This window comes from Lepisosteus platostomus, chromosome 9, assembly GCF_059453375.1.
Source record: "Lepisosteus platostomus isolate fLepPlt1 chromosome 9, fLepPlt1.hap1, whole genome shotgun sequence".
NCBI lineage: Eukaryota > Metazoa > Chordata > Actinopteri > Semionotiformes > Lepisosteidae > Lepisosteus > Lepisosteus platostomus.
In genome coordinates, this window is record NC_142619.1 from 22,903,122 (window position 1) to 22,913,691 (window position 10,570).

Here is a 10,570-nt window from a genome sequence, read left to right on the forward strand (position 1 = left end):
TAGAATTTGATTAAAAGGGAATATAATATGGAATCGCGTATCTCAAGAAATTAATAACGGTATGATTATATCCGTGTACTGCGGCAGGGCTGTGTAGGGCTGTATATAATATGGAATCGCGTATCTAAAGAATTTAATAACGGTATGATTATATCCGTGTACTGCGGCAGGACTGTGTAGGGCTGTTTCGCCTACCTGATCATGTTACTGTGTTACTGTAGTTTACTGAGTCCCATGTCACATGGTCTGTGATTGAAACCTGTAAAACCGGTTTAATTCGTCACAGCCAGCACATTTCAGGTGTGAGGGTCTTCTGCTCAGAATGAAACGCTAAAATGTTTGTGTATATTCTAATGGTAGTGGGGGTGGGGTGTGTGGGAACAGGTTTGGTTGAAACATTTTCTCTGAAAGCATTTTCTTCGCAGTTTAACCAATCTTGTTACAGCATGTTACAGTTTACTATTATTAACCATATTAATTTTAAGTGCTTAATGTAAAATCTTGTAAAAATATATTTTCATTGTTCAAATATACATTAAGTCTGACTATCATATAATAAGTTAAATACAAAACTAAAGAAAAAATAGGGTTAAATATAATTCAAAATATTTTGCGAACAATGTTAACTGTTTATGAATAATAAAATGTATTAACTAAGGAGTAGGATGGCACAGTTGTTAGTATGTTTTTTGTTTGGTTCTTTTTCATAAATACAACAGTAGTACCTGATGTCTCAGTGGCTTTCAAAATTAAATTATGCATGCAAACCTGTGAACTAGAAAGATAACTAAGATATCCATCCATTATATTCCATAATATCCATGAAATATATGGCGCTGAAATACAGTATGTGTGACACATAAAAGACACCAAGGGATTGGGTGAGCTCCCATCACAAAAAAAAAACTGCGAACCTGCACTACAGCGACCATAGTACAGTATGGAGACCAAGGCGTTTTACGGGAAGAGACGGGGTGCTTCTGCCGCCCCAGCTTCCAAAGAGCGAAGGGTAAGCAAATACAGCAGACTTCATCTGAAATACGCGATTACAACGCATATTACAAGGTATTATTGCCGTTTTGAATTTTAAATTCAATTATAATTATTTCTTCGTAGCCCGTTCTTCAAGAAAACACCGCACGGGCGAAACGATCTACCACCAGGACAGTAAAAAAGAAAGCGGTAAGACGGAAAAAAAGAAAAGTTTATTTTGACTTCTGTTCCACGACTGATGAATACTACCGCGTGACTTTATTTCTTACATGAATTATGTTATTTTGCCACAGGCCGTGGATCTCTGCTCTCGGCCACTGGCCAGGGTGCCAACCTGTAGAAGCAGCACCTGTATGGAGACATTTCGGCAGCAGCGGGAGCATTACGATGCATTACTGGGGAGGATTGGGAGGCTAGAGTTCCAGCAGTCAAACAGTTGAGCAGCTGTCTCCCGAAAAGTGCCTCTCCCCGCCGCGCAGGCTGCAATGCCTGGCGGAAGCTCTGCCACCCGCAGAGCACACACCGCCTCAGGACACTCCATCCCGGCCTCTCAGTTCACCACCGCGCAGGAATCTGTTGATGCTGTCCCCGCCGGCTATCTCCCCCCAGGAAGCACAGCGGAATTCACAGATGCCAGTGGGACGAATAATTCTCCCAGATGTCCAACTGCTACCCATCACCCAGGAGATGGAGGGGGGGTTGTACTTGCAGTGCATCGGCATAGACGGGAAAGCAAGAGCCGACCGCTACGCCGCCCTCGTGTTTCGAAATCTTGTGACTTTTGAAATTTACTGGGGGTGGACCACGTCTGTAAATTTCGATGGGTCCAGAGGCAAAAATGCCTTGCCTTGCAATCTCCGGGAAACCATTAGTACGATGGTGAATCGGAGATTCTCAACCCTTGCTGCGTACGACTGGAAAAGAATTCGTGATCGGATCAACGAAATGCTTCGTAGGAGGAGGCGGTCTTTTCCTCTTGTCTAACAGTCTGTCCACAAACAAAACATTCCTGTTAGACAAGAGGAATTGAAAAAAAAACAATGTTGTCAATGAAAACCGGTGTGTGTGTCTCTCCCTGCTGGATGTCCCTCTCACAAACTGCTGAATGAATAAAATAATTTTATTGAAAACGAGTTCGCGATTGTCTGGTCTTTCAATTCTGGAGATACGCGATTCCATATTATATTCTCTTTTAATCAAATTCTAAAAGTATGCTTGTTGACTCCGGTATCGCGTTAGTTAAAGACTTCGATGCTTAAAATGTTTAGGGAGAAATGGAATACTGGTGTGTATGTTTTCTTTAAAGTACCGAGACCAGCCATATACTGTATGTTTAAGTTCCAAAATTAATATCGTTTATGGGCTTCACACGCGTTGCAGTATGCTCAGGCACTAAGTAAAAGGAGATGCTTCGTATTGCTTGACTAATTTTAAAAACTAAGTTATAAATATAAAAATTGCAGGCGCTGCTCTGGTGCGTCGGCTCCTACACAGTGCCTGTCTGCCGTAAGCGTTACAATATACATACAATACCCAACACTGCTTGTACCCATCTGTCATGCAAATAAAACACCTTGAATTGAATTGAATTGAGGGGAGAAGGGGGGGATACTAAAGCCAATACTGGCTCAATGGGCTTTGACGTGCTAATGCGTTGGTTTAACGGTCCGGGTGTGGCAGGCTTCCAATGTCAACTCGACTCGATTAGAAGACAATGAACGTATTTTAGCCCTAAATGAATTAATAGCAAACATGGTTTACATAAAATACATTTTTCCAAGAAAGTTTATAATAATACGATCTATAGTTGAAATCTGAGCCTACTTTAAAAATAAAGGAAAAGCATTTTCAGAGAGCAATCACGCTGTGTTTATGTAGAAAAAGTGATTAGGTTTATGAGCAATCTAATTACCTATTCGCTTAAAACGCTATATAAAATAAAGTTTATTTAGAGATGAATGATCAGTGTCGCAGTTTAAATAATGTGAGTCAGGAAACTAACACAGCGCCACCGGATTTAATAACGCAATAAAAACGCTATAAAATAATGTGACACAGTACAGCACAGTACAACAATACTGACCATGACTTTAGAAGCATAAATTACCTTACACTCAATTTAAACACAAGCTGTCTTTCTGTATGAACCTCTAAGCTGGTTCATACAGAAAATGTAGAAATGCATTAGCCTGATCATGATTAAAAAACACATAATTAAACACGCGTTTGCGATTTAAATCAGAACACGATTTAAATCAATATAAATGTTTATATTGTAACGCATACTGTCCAGCCTCCATTTCTCTATAAAAATTTACTGTTGCACACACACACACAATAGAAGCAGGAACCGCTGTCAGAAGGGAAGATATATTCAAAATATCGCAAATATCGATCATGTTGCGATATTTTGAAATATAAAAGTCAATTGATTGTCCATAATATCGCTTACCTATTTTTTCGAAGAAATGTTTGTTAAAATAAAAGTCCAGCACCAGCTGGATTCGAACACACAACCTGCCAGTTGGTAGTCACGCACCTAGACCAGTAGGCTACAAGAGAGCTCGCATGATCAGGCAAGCGAAACAGCCCTACACAGCCCTGCCGCAGTACACGGATATAATCATACCGTTATTAAATTCTTTAGATACGCGATTCCATATTATATTCCCTTTTAATCAAATTCTAAAAGTATGCTTGTTGACTCCGGTATCACGTTAGTTAAAGACTTCGAAGCTTACAATGTTTAGGGAGAAATGGAATACCGGTGTGTATTTTTCCTTGTGATATTTTAAGCTCTAGTTGAATGATAGGTGTCGCATTTTAAATCATTTTCGTAGCTAGAAATTATGAAACGCCCTGTTAAAAGCAAGGGAGTTTTTATGCCCCGTTGAAGTAAAACAAAATGCCTGACAAAGTATGGCTTGGACAGATTCCAAGTGCTTGTACAAATGTGCTAAAGAAATTATACTTTGAGTATACAGCTTGTCCAAAGTCATCCATTATTAATACTATTAGTAATATCTTCAGTAAAGGCTTTGATGCATAAATATTTCTGATAAAGGTAGGTTGTGTACTTTTGTCCAACTGAGCAATCTTGCTTTCATAAAATATACCAACATTTTAATGACTGATGATTAACATGCTGTAATACACAGTTCAAAATTAAAGGCTCAAATGCTGTACATGAGAGGTTAAGCTCCCCCTGGCGGTTTTACAAGGCGACGCCGGATAGTTAGTCACGTGACACACGTGAAATGCGTGATACCGCGTGATACTGTGACACGCCCACCGGGGTATGCCGCAAAATACCTCACCCATTTTGAATGGCTGCATCTGTAAGTACAGAAAAAAAAAAACATTTAAAAATACTAATGATGCAAATTAACAGAGATGTGGGTTTTCCTATCAACTCTCTCCAGCAAGAAAAATAGGTTTGTCTCAACAGTCAATAATAATATAAAGAAGAGAAAAATATACTGTAACTGAGATATTTATTTCCTATTTGGGATCCAGCCATTAATTTGGGTTTATTCATTTTCATTTGAATCATCCAGCAATGTTAACATATGAAGGTAGACCCACTTCATCTGACACACAGGTGTTGCACCCACAACTACTGTACACGGCAAATTACTATATATGCAAAGGTTCAACTAAAGATTACTTTTAGGCATCCTAGGCTGAGCAAGCTTAGCAGAAAGTTTTTTTTTAACAGTGCTATAAGATTTTTAATGAACACAAATTTAACTTCTCCATATAAGTCCAGTATTTCCTATAGAAGAGTGTTCCCTGAATTAATTCTGGGCTATTAGAGTGGAAATTTTACCTAATGATCTATCTACACCACTTCCAGAAGCAACCCCAGTGATTATCCTTACTCTTGCTCAGCTTGCAGGATATATTCTGCCTTGCACCCTTTGCTCTCGATGATAGGTTCGGACTCTTCTGCGACCTTGTTTTGGATAAAGTGGTAAGAAAATGGATGGATTTAGGAATGTTTACTGAGAAGTCAGGCATAAGACGTTCTTACTTAATTAACCCACCTGGTAACGGCCAACCACACGGCAACAGGACAAAGAAGGAAGGACCCCCATACAAAGAGAAAAAATAAACAAGGAGTGGCTGTGAAGGTGGAAAAAGGGTGAAGGAGGGATGCAAATAGACAACGGTGAGCACTAGAGAGGGGCTTAGTATGATATTTATTGTATTTTTATTGTATTATATTTATCGTAAGGATCCAAGAGGGACATCGTGGAAATAGCTATCATTTAGGAGGATTTTGCTGGTATACAGAGATCTGCATGGAGTACTGACATACAGAAGACGTGATGGATGGATTAATACCCTTATTTTAATTGTATAATGTTAGCATGTCCAAGGGGGTTGGGCAGCCAGTTGACCCAGTTGACCTTGGACCGCTAGAGTTTTTTTTCTCCTTACTAAGGAGTTTTTGGTTCCTCTCCTCCGTTGTCTCTGGTCTTTTCTGTTCTGTATTCACATGTATGGTCACTTGCATTGTTAAGCACCTTGGGGAAACCTTGTTGTGATACCCGCTATATAAAAATAAATTGAATTTAATTTAATATTTTTAGGAAGTGACATCATGGAGAATTAGGAGTTAGAATAGCAGAGATTAGAAAAACTTGGTTGCTGCCATGCAACCTGTTACAGTACCATCCTCCAACCACCAGGGGGCTCCGAACCCACAGACAACAACCTCAGTTACTCAGAAAAGATTCACACTACTTAGACCTCGTCAACCAATCCCAGCACCTCTTCACCACCACGCCTCCCCTTCCCAGCCTACTTAAGCCCAGCTCTCTCTCTTTTCCCTGCTCAATATTATTATTTTTTTTTATTTGTTTTATTTTTTTTTTTGCTGTGAGAGCTACTATTCTTGCTTACCTTGGGACAGTCTTTGCTTCCCTTTTGGCCTACGGAATTGGGCCTTGCTTTTGACCACAACTTTTGGATTCTCCCTCAGGTATTTCTTGCTTTAACACATTTTGGCTATCAACCTACTGCTTGTTTGGACTTTGTATTTGGGTTCCCCATGTTTAACTCTGTTTTCAAACTCCAGAGTTCCAAGGAATTGTATACGGTCCATTCCTTACTATTTCCCTTACAACCTGAATGTTTGATAAGAATTCCATGTATTCGTAATTACACAAAATAGACAAAAGTGCTTTCTGTGCATTAAATATAAGATATTTGAGTTTATAATCATAGTAATTGCACGAAAGGGTAGACTTTCTTTGATATTAACAACTGTTTCTTTTATAAACTACACAGAGGACATTTCAGTTACATGACAGGAACTGAGAAATTAATATAAAAAGTATTAGATTTGACACCTCTGTTGATTGCAAATACTTATTGCACAGAGAAGCTCATCAGACAATGCTAGTGTTGAGAAATATGAACATACCTTGAAAAGGCTACAGCTGGTTGGAAGGGATCCATACTGTTCCTGTAGATTCTGTATGTATCAAAGGGAGTCCACCTCACTGCGCTAAGGATTCTTTATATACATTTCAGAATTGCATTACAGTAGCCTGGGAACTAATAATTCATCATAATGAAAGAGGACTGTAAGAGAAACCATAAAATCAATATTTGGTTGCTATGGTAACAGAACAGACTTTAAATAGATGGCAGATTAGAGAATCAGGTGCTTAGAAATGAGCACACCTGGCAAAACAGAATGACAAACAGAAGATTATCTGAAATGAAAAAGTCTAGAACAGTCTATACATAGGATGAATAATACAAATTACACAGCAGAATATGAACAGAACTGAATTTTCTTCATTTGATCTGTTCGATAGGACTGAGGATTTTGATTAGAAATAAGATAACTTCAATAGTACAAAGAAATTACAAAAGGAATCATATTTTAATAATATGTATCTTGACAATGTAATAAACATTACAAAAAAAAGATAGAAACACTAGTCTGTGTGCTTTCTCAGACAATCAGGTTACAGAGATCTGGATCACATGAGTAACTCTCTACTTAAAGTTCTGCTGTGTTATTCTCTGTTAGTCAGGTCCTTTATCATACCCAGCATATTCAGATGATCTCTTCCAGGTTTTTAAACAATGAACAAGGAAACAATGTTCAAATAATAACTCAAAATGTACTGAATTGCTTTCAAAATAGTCTCACAGGGTTAAACTGATGTATTTTTTTAAATATAATTTTGTCATTTTGATATTAGATTGATTAGTAATTAGCAATAAGACCTATATTTTTCAAATACTGTTTTTAGTATTATTGATAATGAATTTTGTGTACTCCTGTTGATTCCTTTCTGTGCAATAGCCAAGAAATTATATTGTAAATGTTAACCTCAATAAAAAGAAGCAATCCAATCCTTCTACAAAGTACTTTTGCCCATAAGGAGGGCATTCTGTAATAGTAGCACATGAGATAACTATATTACTAGTCCTAAAAATGATTTAGTAAGAAAGCTTTAGAATAAGCCTATTATATGACATATACAGTATTCATAGGAGGGATCAGATTCCATTCCAATAAATATACCTATTTTTTAATTGTAAAGAAATGACAAATTGCAATGAAGAATAAACACAAAGTTGTCTCTGTTTTACCTTCTTCAGATCTAAACCTTTCATTGTTTCTTTGCAGCTAGCAACCCAATACAGCTCCCTGCCTGAGCCTAAGTTTCTAATTTATCCTCCTTCTAGCCATTCCTCTGTAGGGTTCCTAGAGAATGACCTTTATCAGCTGTGACTCAATAAAATAATCTAGAAACAGCCCGGTCCTGTAGCAGACTGAGCTGGAGGATTGCTTCTGTGCCTTGCTAGAGTTGTAATAGAAGTCTATGCTATCTTCTGTAAATTGTAAATATAAAAGGCAGCATTATACCTAGGTGCCTCTATATTAATTGTATTTTCGGTCATTACCTTCAATCCTATTATTATCGTAAGGAAACTATAATTATATTCAAAAATTAAAAACAATTAAGTTAAGTTCAGAATCATATTTCTGAAAAATGTGATTGTTTCCTTAGAGCAGTTGTTCCCAATTAAACTGGCTACAACTACTGATAATTAACAAAAGACTGCTACTGTACTGAAGTTTTGTTATTCAAAGGAATCTTGCATTTTGGGAGTACGGTGCTGGTTTGGCCTGGCTTTATCAATATTTTGTACAAAAGTATAATATTGAATCGTTACTGTATGTAATTACAAATACATTCACCTGTGGAAATTGCTCATAACATTTATTTTCTGAATTCTGATTAGTAGGCAGAGATGTCAGCACTGCATTGGCAGTATTAAAAATTAGATGGAAGTGGGTATGTGCTTTTTATAGTGAAAGGGTTAAAGTAAGAGGGGTATGGATATACGAAGCAGATGGGTGCTCTCTTCCAGTTATCTGGGCACCTGAATGATGGGTGACAGAACTGTCTTGTGGAAGTAGACAATGTCTTCATGGGGTCTGTTAAGACATCATTCTTGATAGGTTAGTACAAGAGTATGTACTAACCTTTTGGCATTAAATGTGAGAGTTAATCTCAAAATATATGTTCCCTTTCATCCCCTTACAAATTTGATACTTCTTTGTGTGCTGCAAACTGTGATGAAAGAATGTATTCATACAATTTATTCCTGCAGGTTTCTGATCATATTGGGAGCCTTTGTGTTCCCTGACTTTCAATATCCTAGAATTATAATGGAGGATTGCATATTCTCCTTTAATGTAAAAAAAGATTGTCCTTTGACAGGTGTGCACTGACAGACATAACTGGCAAGATAAAATAATAAGAAGCCATCTTTTCCATCCATCCTTGATGTGGAAATAACTACAGTATGTGCTGATGCTGTATATTATGGAATAGACTGAAAAATGGATGGGCAATTGCCAAAGGTCACTCTGCCCTAAAACGTTAGTATCAATGTGAATTCAGTTTCCAAGACATGAGTGAACCATGTACTGTAGTAGTGATGGATGCAGTAAGTCTAAGCAGTCTACTAGCATATCTGTTTTCTGACACTTTTTAAAGCTTCTCCTTTAAAATGGTGTCACACTGACTCCAGTGTCTTTACAAATTACTGCTGAGGATCACAAATTGTCAGAGCAAATCACTCATCAAGGAAAAATTATTTGCTTCAGATAATGCCAAAAACTAACTTTGCCAGCTGATGTTTTACTATAACTGCCTTTTGAAGCTAATAAAGAGCTGGTGTTTAAATCTGCCCTGACCATTTCAAAAAGGAACAACATTTAATCAAAGAGCATGAAGCACAGTAAATCAATGTAATCAGTGTTTATTTAGATGTAATATAAATTAGTTACATCTGGAAAAAAAAATACAGTTGAACTACTTTTGTTATCATACTTTCTCCAGGTTGAACAAATGAATCGAGTTTGTAACGAAAGTTCGGGAGGGATGACAACAACCAAGTTCAATTGGACTCAGCTGTCAGTAATTAGCTCCTGAAAGCCATTCATCTCCCAAAATGCTATAAATACAAACGAGATCCTATCTCTCTCTTGCATAAGTCTCGCTGTCTCGCGTGCGTCCTTGCACAGACAGTATTACGACGCTGCCTACACCATACAATCAATATTCCCATTTGCTGCTCCGATGCACAGTTTGATCTCAGCCATGAACCGCAGATTTCCTCAATCTCCGTGTACCAGCTAGCCATTGATCTAACTCTTCATCACTTTTCAACATCTGCCAGCTTCATCTGCAGGTCTTGCCTTTCCGAAGACCGAGATCTGCCGTTGTCATCCCGTCCTTTTGAAACATCTAGCATTTGACTATCCAGTTACTTCTACTGTTTTTTTTTAATGGGCTGCTCTCGGCAAACGCACATTCGCCGCCATGTTTGCAAATCTCCCATTTGAAACCTTTCTTCCCATTATCACATGAACAGCACAACGTCACTAAACTGTTAAAACAGCTTTTGTTTAGGATGTACATCTAGGAATATTACTCATATATTCCTAATGTATCCTGGCTCCCAGTAAACTTATGCATCTCCCAACGACATCATCAGCAACGCTATACTCCAATCCAGGGCAAACCCTGAGCTGCCAATGAAGCCAGCCTGCTGAGCCAACCCTCGCATCCATAGAACCGTGCTCTGGACTTAAAAAAAAAATGCTGCTTATTTCATATTCGCCACCTGCATTACCAACGTTAGTTGCATTCATTCTCTATGCGTGGACCATGCTTCCAGCCACGAGCAAAGAGGAGAAAAGTGCAGCAAACATGCAATTTCCCCCAGCTTTTTTTACAAAAAAGCTTTTAAACTTCGAGTAATAAACAAACCATGGCTCTTCAGCACGCTTCTGCTCAGCTCACAGCAGGACAGAACCTCCGAGCCACCATCACTGCAATCCCATGACCACCCATTCTGCAATCTCCCTGCGTTTCTTCTTTCAGTGGTCCGTATTTGTTTTCCTTATCATTCCATGTAAACTCACTCCTCTGAATTTCAAGCCCCTTTGTTCTTCCTCCATGTCCTTTTAATCTTGCTTTTCTCCTGCGCATTTAACTGTATCTTGTGTCCCTGTCCCCAGCATTCAATTCGA

General features: G+C 38.2%; 1 long non-coding RNA gene across 2 annotated transcripts in view; it reads right to left on the minus strand.

Annotated features, from left to right (window-relative positions):
* The window catches only part of LOC148654645 (uncharacterized), a 100,495-nt gene extending 93,959 nt beyond the window's left edge, over positions 1 to 6,536 (minus strand). The window contains exons 1-2 of one of the 2 annotated variants that reach the window (XR_015941503.1): positions 6,425 to 6,536; positions 4,875 to 4,948 (exon numbers count right to left, since the gene is read on the minus strand). This is a non-coding gene — a long non-coding RNA (uncharacterized LOC148654645). The remainder of the gene's footprint in view (positions 1 to 4,874; positions 4,949 to 6,424) is intronic. The other variant, XR_015941504.1, reaches the window with a different exon arrangement.
* Between the last annotated feature and the right edge of the window lie 4,034 nt (positions 6,537 to 10,570).